Below are 10,757 nucleotides of genomic sequence, written 5' to 3'. Positions count from 1 at the left end.
GATCTCCTCTATGTGCTTTGCCTATGCTGTCCCATTGGGTCCTCACACCCGCCCTCTCAGATGGGTACTCTTGTTATCCCCACGTTAAAGATGAAGAACAAAATTTTAGAGAGGTCAAAGAAAAAACAATTGTCCAGGATCTCGTAGCCAGTAAATGGTAGGTCCAGGACTTAAACTTTGCTATTTTCAACAACAAAGTCAGAAATACAGAATCATTTTCCACCGCTCTACTGCCTGATAATGTAAAAAAATAAACAACTGCTGCTATTTCTGAAATCATAGTTTCTGAGATTAGACAAGAGCTTTAGCATATACAAGTCACCTAGGATTATTAAATACTCCGTAACTGTGATACTGTCAGATGGGGAGGATTTATCCTTATGCCTTGTGGACCCCTAGGCTCTGTCTGCTAAATCACTTTTTTGGGGTTTTGCAAAAGAGGAAACAAAAGTGACAATATTTGTAAATCAAAAGGGATCCATTCGTGATACTGTGCCTATATCTCTAGGTAAATGTTAAGAGGCTTCTACTAATTCCCAGAGCCACCTTGTACATCAGTTTCTCTCTAAAGTGGAGAAACCATGCTTGAAACATATCAGGCACGGCAGCATAATAGAGAACCCTACCGCCAGGGGATTTCCCGTGTGTCTGTAATGTTCCACTAATTAAGTTTTAGAAGCATTTAAGACTGTCTTCACTATGAATACCCACAGTGCAGCCTTAAAGGAAAAAAAAAATCCATTTCCATGAGTCACGCACCAACAAGAGTGAGCAAATGGATTTGAATTGTTAGAGTCCATAGTCATATGAAATAGACTTAGCTTTCTCTCTATGAAAAAGACTCGTTCAGAATAATTTTGTTTTACAGACTAATTCCTTAATCTAGACCACAAATATTCTTATGCCTGTGTACCAGGCATTGGAGAGGTAAGGATCTAAGCCTAGAGAGTCTAAAGTCTCAATTAGTCCAAACCCTGGTACAGCAGCCATGTTTTCTGACCCCTGGACAAGGCATTGGGGGCCAAGGCCATATGCAGCTTACAGAAGCTGCATGAATACATAATGAAATATATGTATTTTTTTCTTTAGAATATATCAAATACACATACCATTTGGCTGGCTATGACTTTTTAAAAAATTTTTTTAATGTTTGTTTATCATTAAGAGGCAGAGCATGAGAGGGGTAGAGAGAGGGGGAGACACAGAATTCAAAGCAGCCTCCAGGATCCAGCTGTCAGCACAGAGCCCAACCTGGGGCTCAAACTCACCAACCAAGAGATCATGACATGAGCCGAAGTCAGACACTGACTGAGCCACCCAGGCGCCCCTGATGGCTATGACTTTTTAAATCACAGAGCCCCAGAAGCTAAGGGCACAAGCTTCTTGGCAATGTGCTAGAGGGAGGTTAGGATAGAAGACTGTTTTGTTTCCCATAATGAAAAGAAAACATAATGAAAACATTCATGAAAAACACTGTAGTGCCACATCTTTGCATTCCCACATTTATATGTACCTTCAAACAATTCTCATTACCCATTAAACTCAAAGAAATTAAAACAAAAGCCACCTCTATGACATTTCACCACCTAAGACTATTCTATTTCTATTAAAGATACATAAACTGCTTTTATGATGTAGGTCTACCCATGGCTTAGTGTCGTAAGTCCAGTATATGCCTAGCTTCATACCCATATATTTAATTTAAAAGCCTACTCTACGGTTAAAACAATCCCCTGACTTAGCATGGACAAAGAAGACATGATTTAAGGAAAACATAAGGACCATAAGCATGTCATTCCATTTATTCTCCATGGATCCAAGTTTAGTCATCAGTTGAACAAGGATATAGACTTCAACCCACCAGGGTTTTATACAGCAAAAATAATAAATGAAAGGCATTTTTATCTAGGCAACAAAACTGTACCACCATAGTCTGGTGCTTGACCACCACCAGGATTAAGGAATCACACCATACATGGGCCATATCTAAGCTTCATGGTTTCTTTACAAAAGGTCCATTTAAACTCTAATTTCCAACCTCTTCCTTAATCCTATAGTGACCAACTGACTTTTGAGTCAGCCTTCTTATGACTCCAATGGAGAGGTTCTTACAGCAAAACCCCTAGCTTGCAGGTGAAAAAATATTCAAAATCTGGGAATGATACAAGAAGCCAGATCAAAAAAGGATAAAGTGCTAATGAGAGAATAAGGACTAGAAGCTCAACGAACATAAAAACATATAGGATTCACAGAGATTCTCCCCCCCCCCGCCCCCCCCCCACCCCACCACAGGGATCTTCAGAGGCTAAAGACAGGTGTCCAAATAAGCCTCTTCTGTCTTGCACTTCAGCACTACTGCCCCAGGCACTGGGAAGATTTGCACTGACTATTAGAACATTTTACCACCCTTGTATCCCACTTACTAGTTAGTCAACGTGTCTCTCCTTGGAGCATATAGTCAGTCTATGAGGAAGAGACACGTTGACCAACTAGTAAGTGGGATGCAGGGATGCTGAAATGTTCTTATGGTCAGTACAAAACTTAGCTGCCTGGTTTGCTCAAACTTCTGACACTGTACTTTACACAAGGTTTGCACTCATAAATGTTTGCTGGGTCCATTAATTAACTATTTCATACAATGGTTACTGCATAGCTATGTAGAAAAACTTGGTCTCAAAATACAAATGCTTCTAGCTCTAATTTCCGTTTCTTAGATGCATTGAGTTTTTCTAAGTAAGGTGTAAATGCAAACCCAACTCATAGGATAAGTAAGTATTGTATGATTCTGCTGTCCTTTTATGCCCATTTTAGTTGGTTTTCATGGAACTTGTGTTTGTGAAAACACTATGAATTTGGTTCATAGAGATTTTTTTTCTTAGTTTCCCTACCTCCAGGGGAAGGAGCCTACCAGCTGTGATTTTAAATTCTAAATGATAGGGGCGCCTGGGTGACTCAGTCAGTTGAGTGTCTGACTCTTGATTTTGGCTCAGGCCATCATCTCAGTGTTGTGGGATTGAGCCCTACATTGGGCTCCATGCTGAGCATGGAGCCTGCTTAAGTTTCTCTCTCTCTTTCTCTCCCTCTCTCTCTCTCTCTCTCAATCTGCCCCTATCCCCTGCTCAAGCTCTCTCTCTCTAAAAATTTTTAAAAAAATAAATTCTAAATGATATATTCAAACATGAATATCAGTCTATTTCAAAAGACATATTACAATAAAATAAAATGAAAACTACCCCAAATATAGAGAAAGAGACAAATAAATGGCAATATGCTTATTGACATTCATATATTTAACAAATTTTCATTATAATATTTTGTAATACTCTGCTTTCAAATCTAATTTTTCTTCTCATTGGACGATATTAAATCCTTTATAAAGTGAAATTAAGCAGGTGAATCCCCACTTAAATTACTTTAGTGACTCTCCATTGATCTTGTATGCTAGGTCTTACTCTGGTCGTTGTTTACCTCCCCAGACATATGCCTTACCACTCTTCCATTCACTCTGTTCTCCAGCCAGACTGAACTACATTTGGTTTTACAAAAGTACAAAGTTCTCTCTCCCCTCTGAGCTTCCATGTGTGCTGGCCTTTGTCCCCACCATCATCTACCTCCATAGTTCCTCTGTCTTGTTAATTACTATTCACCTTTCAGATCTTAGCTAAGACATTTCCTCCAGAAAGCCTTTTCTGAACACCACTATCACCGCCAACATGAAGTTTGGAGCCTCCTCTGTGCCTCTCATAATGCCTAGATCCTACCTCTGTGCTATCATATTCTTACCAAAGTATTTGCTTATTATCTGTATGTGTTCCTATATCTAGCCACTCAGTAAGTGTTATTGAATGAATGCATGCCTGCTAAAGAAGTCAGATAGATGACAGAATGGTCCTTTCCCTCTAAGAGTTTATGTTTTTTACCTCAGTTGTATGAATGAATAAGAAAATCATCTTACATCATGGCCTGTTCCAGATAACAAGTAGTTTCTGTGAAACTAAGGCCCAAATTATTGCTTCCCTTTGAAGAGCCTTAATAGTTCCTGAGGTAACTTTATGTAATAGAGATAGGAAGATTCTATAATAGTCATCATCCACCAACTGTGGTACTGTATTGCTTTTAAAAGCTATTTTTTAAAGTTTTCATTGCTTATGTGAGAATTATAGATATGTCATCATCTTCAGACCTGTCACATGATTAACTGAGACTATATGAAGGGAGTCTTGAATTTTCACATTGTTTTAAACGCACGAGTTCTGTGGGGGTTTTGTTTGTCCCTGCACCTTGACAATCAATAGAGGTTTAATGATGATAGGGATGATCACGATGACAATAACAATAGAAATAAATAATATAAGAGGATGACACATTGCCAAGAGCTCAGTTATCCTCTGAAGACTCTAAACATGTTTAATGCAAGACTCGTTTTCATAGCTGGACAACATCATGAAAGAAATTCTCAGTTTTAAAAAGAAAACCAATTCTGAAAGATGTTGTTGACATTTGTGACCCCATGGAAATTATTTCAATCTGTGGGCAATTTGTTTTCAGTCTTTGTGTACAGCACAGAAAATTCAGGCAGTGCTCTGGCACACACCACCTATCTCCGCATTCACTCTCCTTCCTTAGCTCATCAAGATACAAAATAATCTAAACAAAATGACTGCACTGACATTTTCTTCAAATACCATAATAATTGCTAAATTGGACTCACCAGAGACAAAAGGAAATTTTATTTTCTGTTGATCACATACATCTTTTTATACATGAAAAACCACGACACTATCATTCTCCACCAGGCTGTTTCTGCCAACAACTGTGACTGATTGGGATTCACATAAAGCCCCCAGCCTTGTATGAGCATGACAAGAGTCAAATTAGGTGGGCTGGGAGCAAAACAAAGAGCTCCAGAAAAGGAATCATCTCAAACTCAGCATTTTGACAGAGGCTTCTTTGTGCCAGTGTGCATGCTGCCTCATTAAATGATGTGTAAAGGTCAGAGGTTAATCAACTTCAATTTGGCATGCATATTGAGTAGTTTTTAGTCATCATTTTATATTTCCAAATGAGAAGAGGCAAGAAACACTTCAGGTTAATGGAGCATTTTCTAACGACGACTTTTAACTCTTCAGAGACAGAATTTCTCATTTAACTTTAGAGTTTTTTTTTCCTTAAAAATCACTAAAAGACATTCAAGACATAAATGTCTAGGTTGCCCTTTTTTGACAGTTTTATTGAGGTATAATTGACATTTAAAAAACCGCACATATCTAAAGTGTACAATTTGGTACATAATATACACATAAGTATACACAGATGAATCCATCACCTACAGTCAATATAGTGAATACCACCATCATCCATTTGGGGGGGATGTCTTTTGTTTCCTACTGCCCATTACAATCTCTCCTTCCTACTCTTGCCCCACCCTATACCCAGGCAACCACTAATCAGCTTTCTATCACTACAGATTAATTTACACCCTCTAGAAGTTTATATAAATGGAATAAAATAATATGTACTCTTTGTAATCTGGCTTCTTTAACTCAGCATACTTATTTCCAGGTTTATTCATATTGTTCATGTAGCAAGAATTTTTGTTTATCGCTAAGTGATATTCCATTCTTGGATACACAATAGTTCATCCATTCGCTTGTTGATGGACATTTGGATCGTCTGTCAATGTTTATGGGTGTTACAAATAAACTGCCATGAACATTTGTGTCCAATGTATGGATATATCCTTTCATTTTTCCTCGAGTAAATACCTTAGAGTACAATGACTGCATTATAGGATAGGTGTTTTCCAAAGTGTTTGTATCATTTTGCCTTCCCACCAGCAGTGTATGAGAGTTCCAGTTGCTCCATATCCTCCCCAACACTCAGAATGGTCAATCCTTTATAGAAATCTAGGATATCTTTGTCTAATCCAAGGTCATAAAGGCTTTCACTTGTTTTTTTCTTTATATTTTATGGGTTAGATTTTATATTTAGGTCTGTGATCCATTTTGAATTCATATTTGTATATGGTGTGAGGTACGGATGGAAGTTTATTTTTTTGTATACAAGTATCCACTTGTTCCAGTGCCATTTGTTGAAAGGATATCCTTTCTCCACTGAATCAGCTTTGCGCTTCTGTAAAAAAATCTATTGATCTTTCCATTCAGGTTTTTGTAAGCATAAAACTACTCTTAAAAGTCTATTGGTCATTTTTGAAATAAAAAGAAATCAACTGATCATATATGTGTGGGGGATTATCTTTTAATTCCCACTCTTGTCTCCATGGGCTACTAAACACAAAGCATCCAACATTGTGTTTTTCACTAGAAACATCATAGCAAATACCTGACCCTCCAGGAAGTTTTAGTAGTTGTTATAATCAGAACTCTCAAAGATTATGCAAAGACAAAGAAGAAAACAGAGTTGTAATATAAAATCTAGAAAGGGAAAGAGGACACTTCCAGTTATACACGGAGCACAGAATACAAGAATTTATCTCTCATTCTCAATCCTATGAAACAAAATAAAAGAAACAAATAGACATGAAGCTCCAAGGCTAAAGAATAAAGGAGAGTAGACAACAGCAAATGAGAGCTAAGGACAAAATTTTGGAATCTGGAAAGCAGAGGATGTATTAACCCAGCAGACCAGAGAAAGTTAGAAACTAAATACTTACAGTAAGGAAAGCCAATAAGAAATAAGCCAATTCTACAGAAGGACCCAGGAATTCGAGATACCAGTTACTTTGAAGGCAAGATAATACAGGATGTAACTGAAATGGGAAAAATAGTTTCTATCCATATGAATCTCTCTCCATCTTGCCTCTCTGCAAGGACTAAGTTGGTCTTCCTCACAACAGAGTTGTTGAGTTCTCAGAGCAAATGTCCCAAGAGAGAAAGAGCCAAGTGGAAACTGTGTTTTTTTAATGGTCTAGCCTCAAAAGTAACATAACATCACTTCTACCATACCCTGTTGGTTGGAGTAGTTATAAATTCCTGCCCAGATTAAGGCAGAAGGTGGGGGGAAGGACAACACAGGCTCCACTCTCAGCAAGTAGTGTCAGTAGCATTGTAAGAACATGTGAGACGGGATGTACTGATTGGTATAGCCATTTTTGAAAAATGAAATCTACCATAACCACTGACAAATTTGACCACTTTATTTTATAGATAAGAAAACAGAGGCTCAGAGCAATCTGTATGATCCAGATCACACAATCAATGGCAGAACAAGACTAGAAACTGGAATCTGAACTCCTAGTCCATGTTCCTTCCCACTAACTCATACTGCCTCTGAATTTTTATAAAATTCACACTGGCGACATTACAGATTTAATATAGAGAGAGTATTCAGTATAACTAAAGTCTTACTCCCAAATAAATTTTCTTGATTTAGTAAATTCAGGCCACAGAAAAATACTATTAGCCAGTGGTGCCTGGGTGGCTCAGTCAGTTAAGCATCTGACTCAGTTTCAGCTCAGGTCCTGATCCCACGGTTTGTGGGTTCAAGCCCTGTGTGGGGCTCTGCACTGACAGTGCAGAACCTGCTTGGGATCCTCTCTTTCTCTCTCTCTCTCTCTCTCTCTCTCTCTCTCTCCCCCTCCTCTCTCTCAAAATAAATAAACTTAAAAAACTTTTTAAAAACTTTTTAAAAAATTTAAAAAACTTAAAAAACCAAAAATACTATTAGCCAGTAGAACAACGAAAGGGCATTTTTAAAAGTAATTCTCAGATCAAAAAACCTAATGAAATCAGTGAAGGAAAGTTTTTCAAGTTAGTCTTCCTCATTTCTGAGTTTTAATGAGTTATGAAATTATGAATATGTTTCCCATAGATAGTTTTACCTTTTCTCACAGGAAGGGGGTAATACAAATGATTCTAGTGTGACTTAAATCTCTAACCACAGGAATCTGGCATGGTTCTCTGACCAAGCTAAATTCCAACATTATTACTCATTTTGAGATATTTTACTCTGCTAGTGTATAAATTAATAGTAATGGACCAATTAGAGGTTGGTTATTGTAATGAATGAGAATGTTGTCTTAAAATAGATATAACTCACCAGCAATAGAAAAGAAGAATAAAAAATAAAAAGGAGATTAAGTACTTCTGTTGGAGTAGCTAGCAGACTAACCTATAAGACCAACCCTCATGCCAGGAATAGCAAAAAATCTCAATAAGTTACAAAAACAAAGCCATTTTCTAAGGCATTGGAGAGCAACCAAATCTTTCAAAATTTGAGGGCTAATCCTTGAGAGAAGGTAAATGCATTGGAATGACCATGACACTTCCTATCACCTTTTCTTTCAAGGCATTTACCAAATCTTAAAGGCTCAGGACTAAGAAGCAAAGTGGAAAACAGTGACTCAGAGGTTTTGTCAATCTTACACGGAGGGACAGAGAGATAAAAATTATAACTTAGGATAGTCAAGAATTAGAAGGAGCAGGATCCACAAGAAAAGGGAATCACAGAGAAATTAGCTAGAAATCATTGGCCACTTTTCCCTTTGAGAAATTTGCTAATTCCTAAACCACAAAAGATGAGAAGCCAGGGAGCCAAGCAGAAAGCAATAGCTAAGAGGTTAAATCTAAGCCAAGCTGTCAACTGTCTTTTGGTGCTGGAGAGATAAAAATTGAAGTTCAAGGCCCAGTGAGGAAGAGATGATCTGATAAATACTCCAGGCTTTCAGTTCAGAACCTTCAAATGCTATGCCTTAGCAGTAAAGCAAACCAGATATACACCAGCTCCCACAAAAACTTAAATCCATCCTTGAAACATCTTTCTCCCTAAATGAATCAAGATGACTTTCCTTCATTTTATGTACCACTAAAACAAACAAACTAATTAACTCCTATCTGGACTAGGATAACATCAGAGCCTTTTCAATTTGTCTTATACAATGTAGATTCAGTTTTTTTAAAAATCACTAAGCATGCCAGGAAAGAAAATTATCAAAACCCAAGAAGAAGAAAAAACAGGAAATAAACAATAAACCAAAAGGTAATCCAGATATTGAAACTATAAAAAATAGACTTTAAAATAATTTTGAATAATATTTCCAGTAAGATATACAAGATGGAGACTTCCATCAGGCAAATAAAATCTATAAAATACAATAGCTGAAAATAAAAAACTCAATAAACAGAATTAAAGGCATATCAGACACAGAAGAAGAAATTAGGAAACAAAAACAGATCAATAAAAAATATCAAGACTAGAACATGGAGAAAAAAATTAAAAATGCAAAAAGCTTAAGAGATATGTGGAACATGGTAAATGGCTAATACCTGTATAACTGAAGTTTCAGAGAAGAAGCAAGAAAGAATGATACTGACACATGAGAATTTTCAGAAACTAACAAAAGCCATCTCAAGCCCTAGATTAAAGAAACTCTTAAACACGGGCAGGATAAATATCAAGAAAACTTAATGCACTTAAATGTGCCATGCAAAACTGCCTAAAGCTGAAGTCAAAGAGAACATCTCAGAAGGGGCCAGAGAAGAAAGACACCTTACTGTTAAAGAAGAAACAGTAAGTTAGTTGACTCACCAATAGAAAAAAAAGAAACCAAAGAAAATGCAATGATATCACTGAATTGCAGAAAGAAAATAACTTCTAATTTGCCATTACATACCTAGAAAAATATCCTTCAAATATGAAGGAAAAATAAAGATATGTCCAGACAAATAAAAACTCTAAGAACTTATTGCCAAAAGACCCACACTAAAATAAATATTTAAGTAAGTCCTTCAGACAAAAGTACCGTACCGTGATTTCAGATATAAGTATAGGAAGGCAGGACACAATGGAGAGCAAGAAAAGGTAAGTATGTGGTCAAATTGAAATGATTATTAACTTTATAAAACAATAATGATAAGGTAGTTTTAAATTATATGTAAAAGTGAGATCAATGACAACAAATAGCACAAAAGCAAGCAGGAGTAAAATTAGATAAAGTGTCTACAGACCTTGTACTGCTTGGGAAGTGGTAAAAATACTAACTTATAGAAGATCTATTTAGTCAAGCAAGGATACATGTTGTTAACATCAAGGGCAGCCATTAAAAGAATTGCTTGAGGGAGCAAAACTATTCAGCTAAAAGAGGGGAGAAATTAATTAATTAAAAATATTTAATTCATAAAAGTCAAAAAGAGGAAAAAAAGGAAAATGGAGAACATGGGATAAATACAAAATAAAGGAGAAAACAGTGTATATATAACCCAAATACGTCAGTAATTACATTAAATGTGGGAATACATAATAATGTATTGTTAGGGTCTAAATGTTTATACCCCTTCAAAATTCATATTTTGAAACCTTAAGGCCCAAGGAGATGGTATCAGAAGGTGGGGCCTTCCACAGGGACTTAGGTCATGAGGGTGGAGCTCTCATGAATGAAATTAGTGCCTAGATCAGAGTTTCCAGACGGATCCCTGGCCCCACCCACCATGCGGGAACACAGTGGGATGGTGCTGGCTATGAACCAGGAAAAGGACCTCCACTAGGGGGGGGCCATGCTGACACCTTGATCTTGACCTTCCAGCCTCCAGCACTGTGAGAAAAATGTCTGTTGTTTATAAGCTACCCAGTTTGTGGTAGTTTGTGAGAGTAGCTGAACGGACTGAGACACACACTTGGCCAGGTCTCAAGGAAGTTTCAGGTGTTAGAAATTTTTGCTATTATAACAAGTCAACAGTAAAAATATTTACAAATGCGTGACAGTGTCTCTAGGGTGCTAAATAAAAGTGGAATCACTAAAG

Source organism: Panthera tigris, chromosome B3 (assembly GCF_018350195.1).
Source record: "Panthera tigris isolate Pti1 chromosome B3, P.tigris_Pti1_mat1.1, whole genome shotgun sequence".
NCBI lineage: Eukaryota > Metazoa > Chordata > Mammalia > Carnivora > Felidae > Panthera > Panthera tigris.
The sequence above is the reverse complement of the archived record's forward strand: the minus strand, read 5'-3'. Positions refer to the sequence as shown.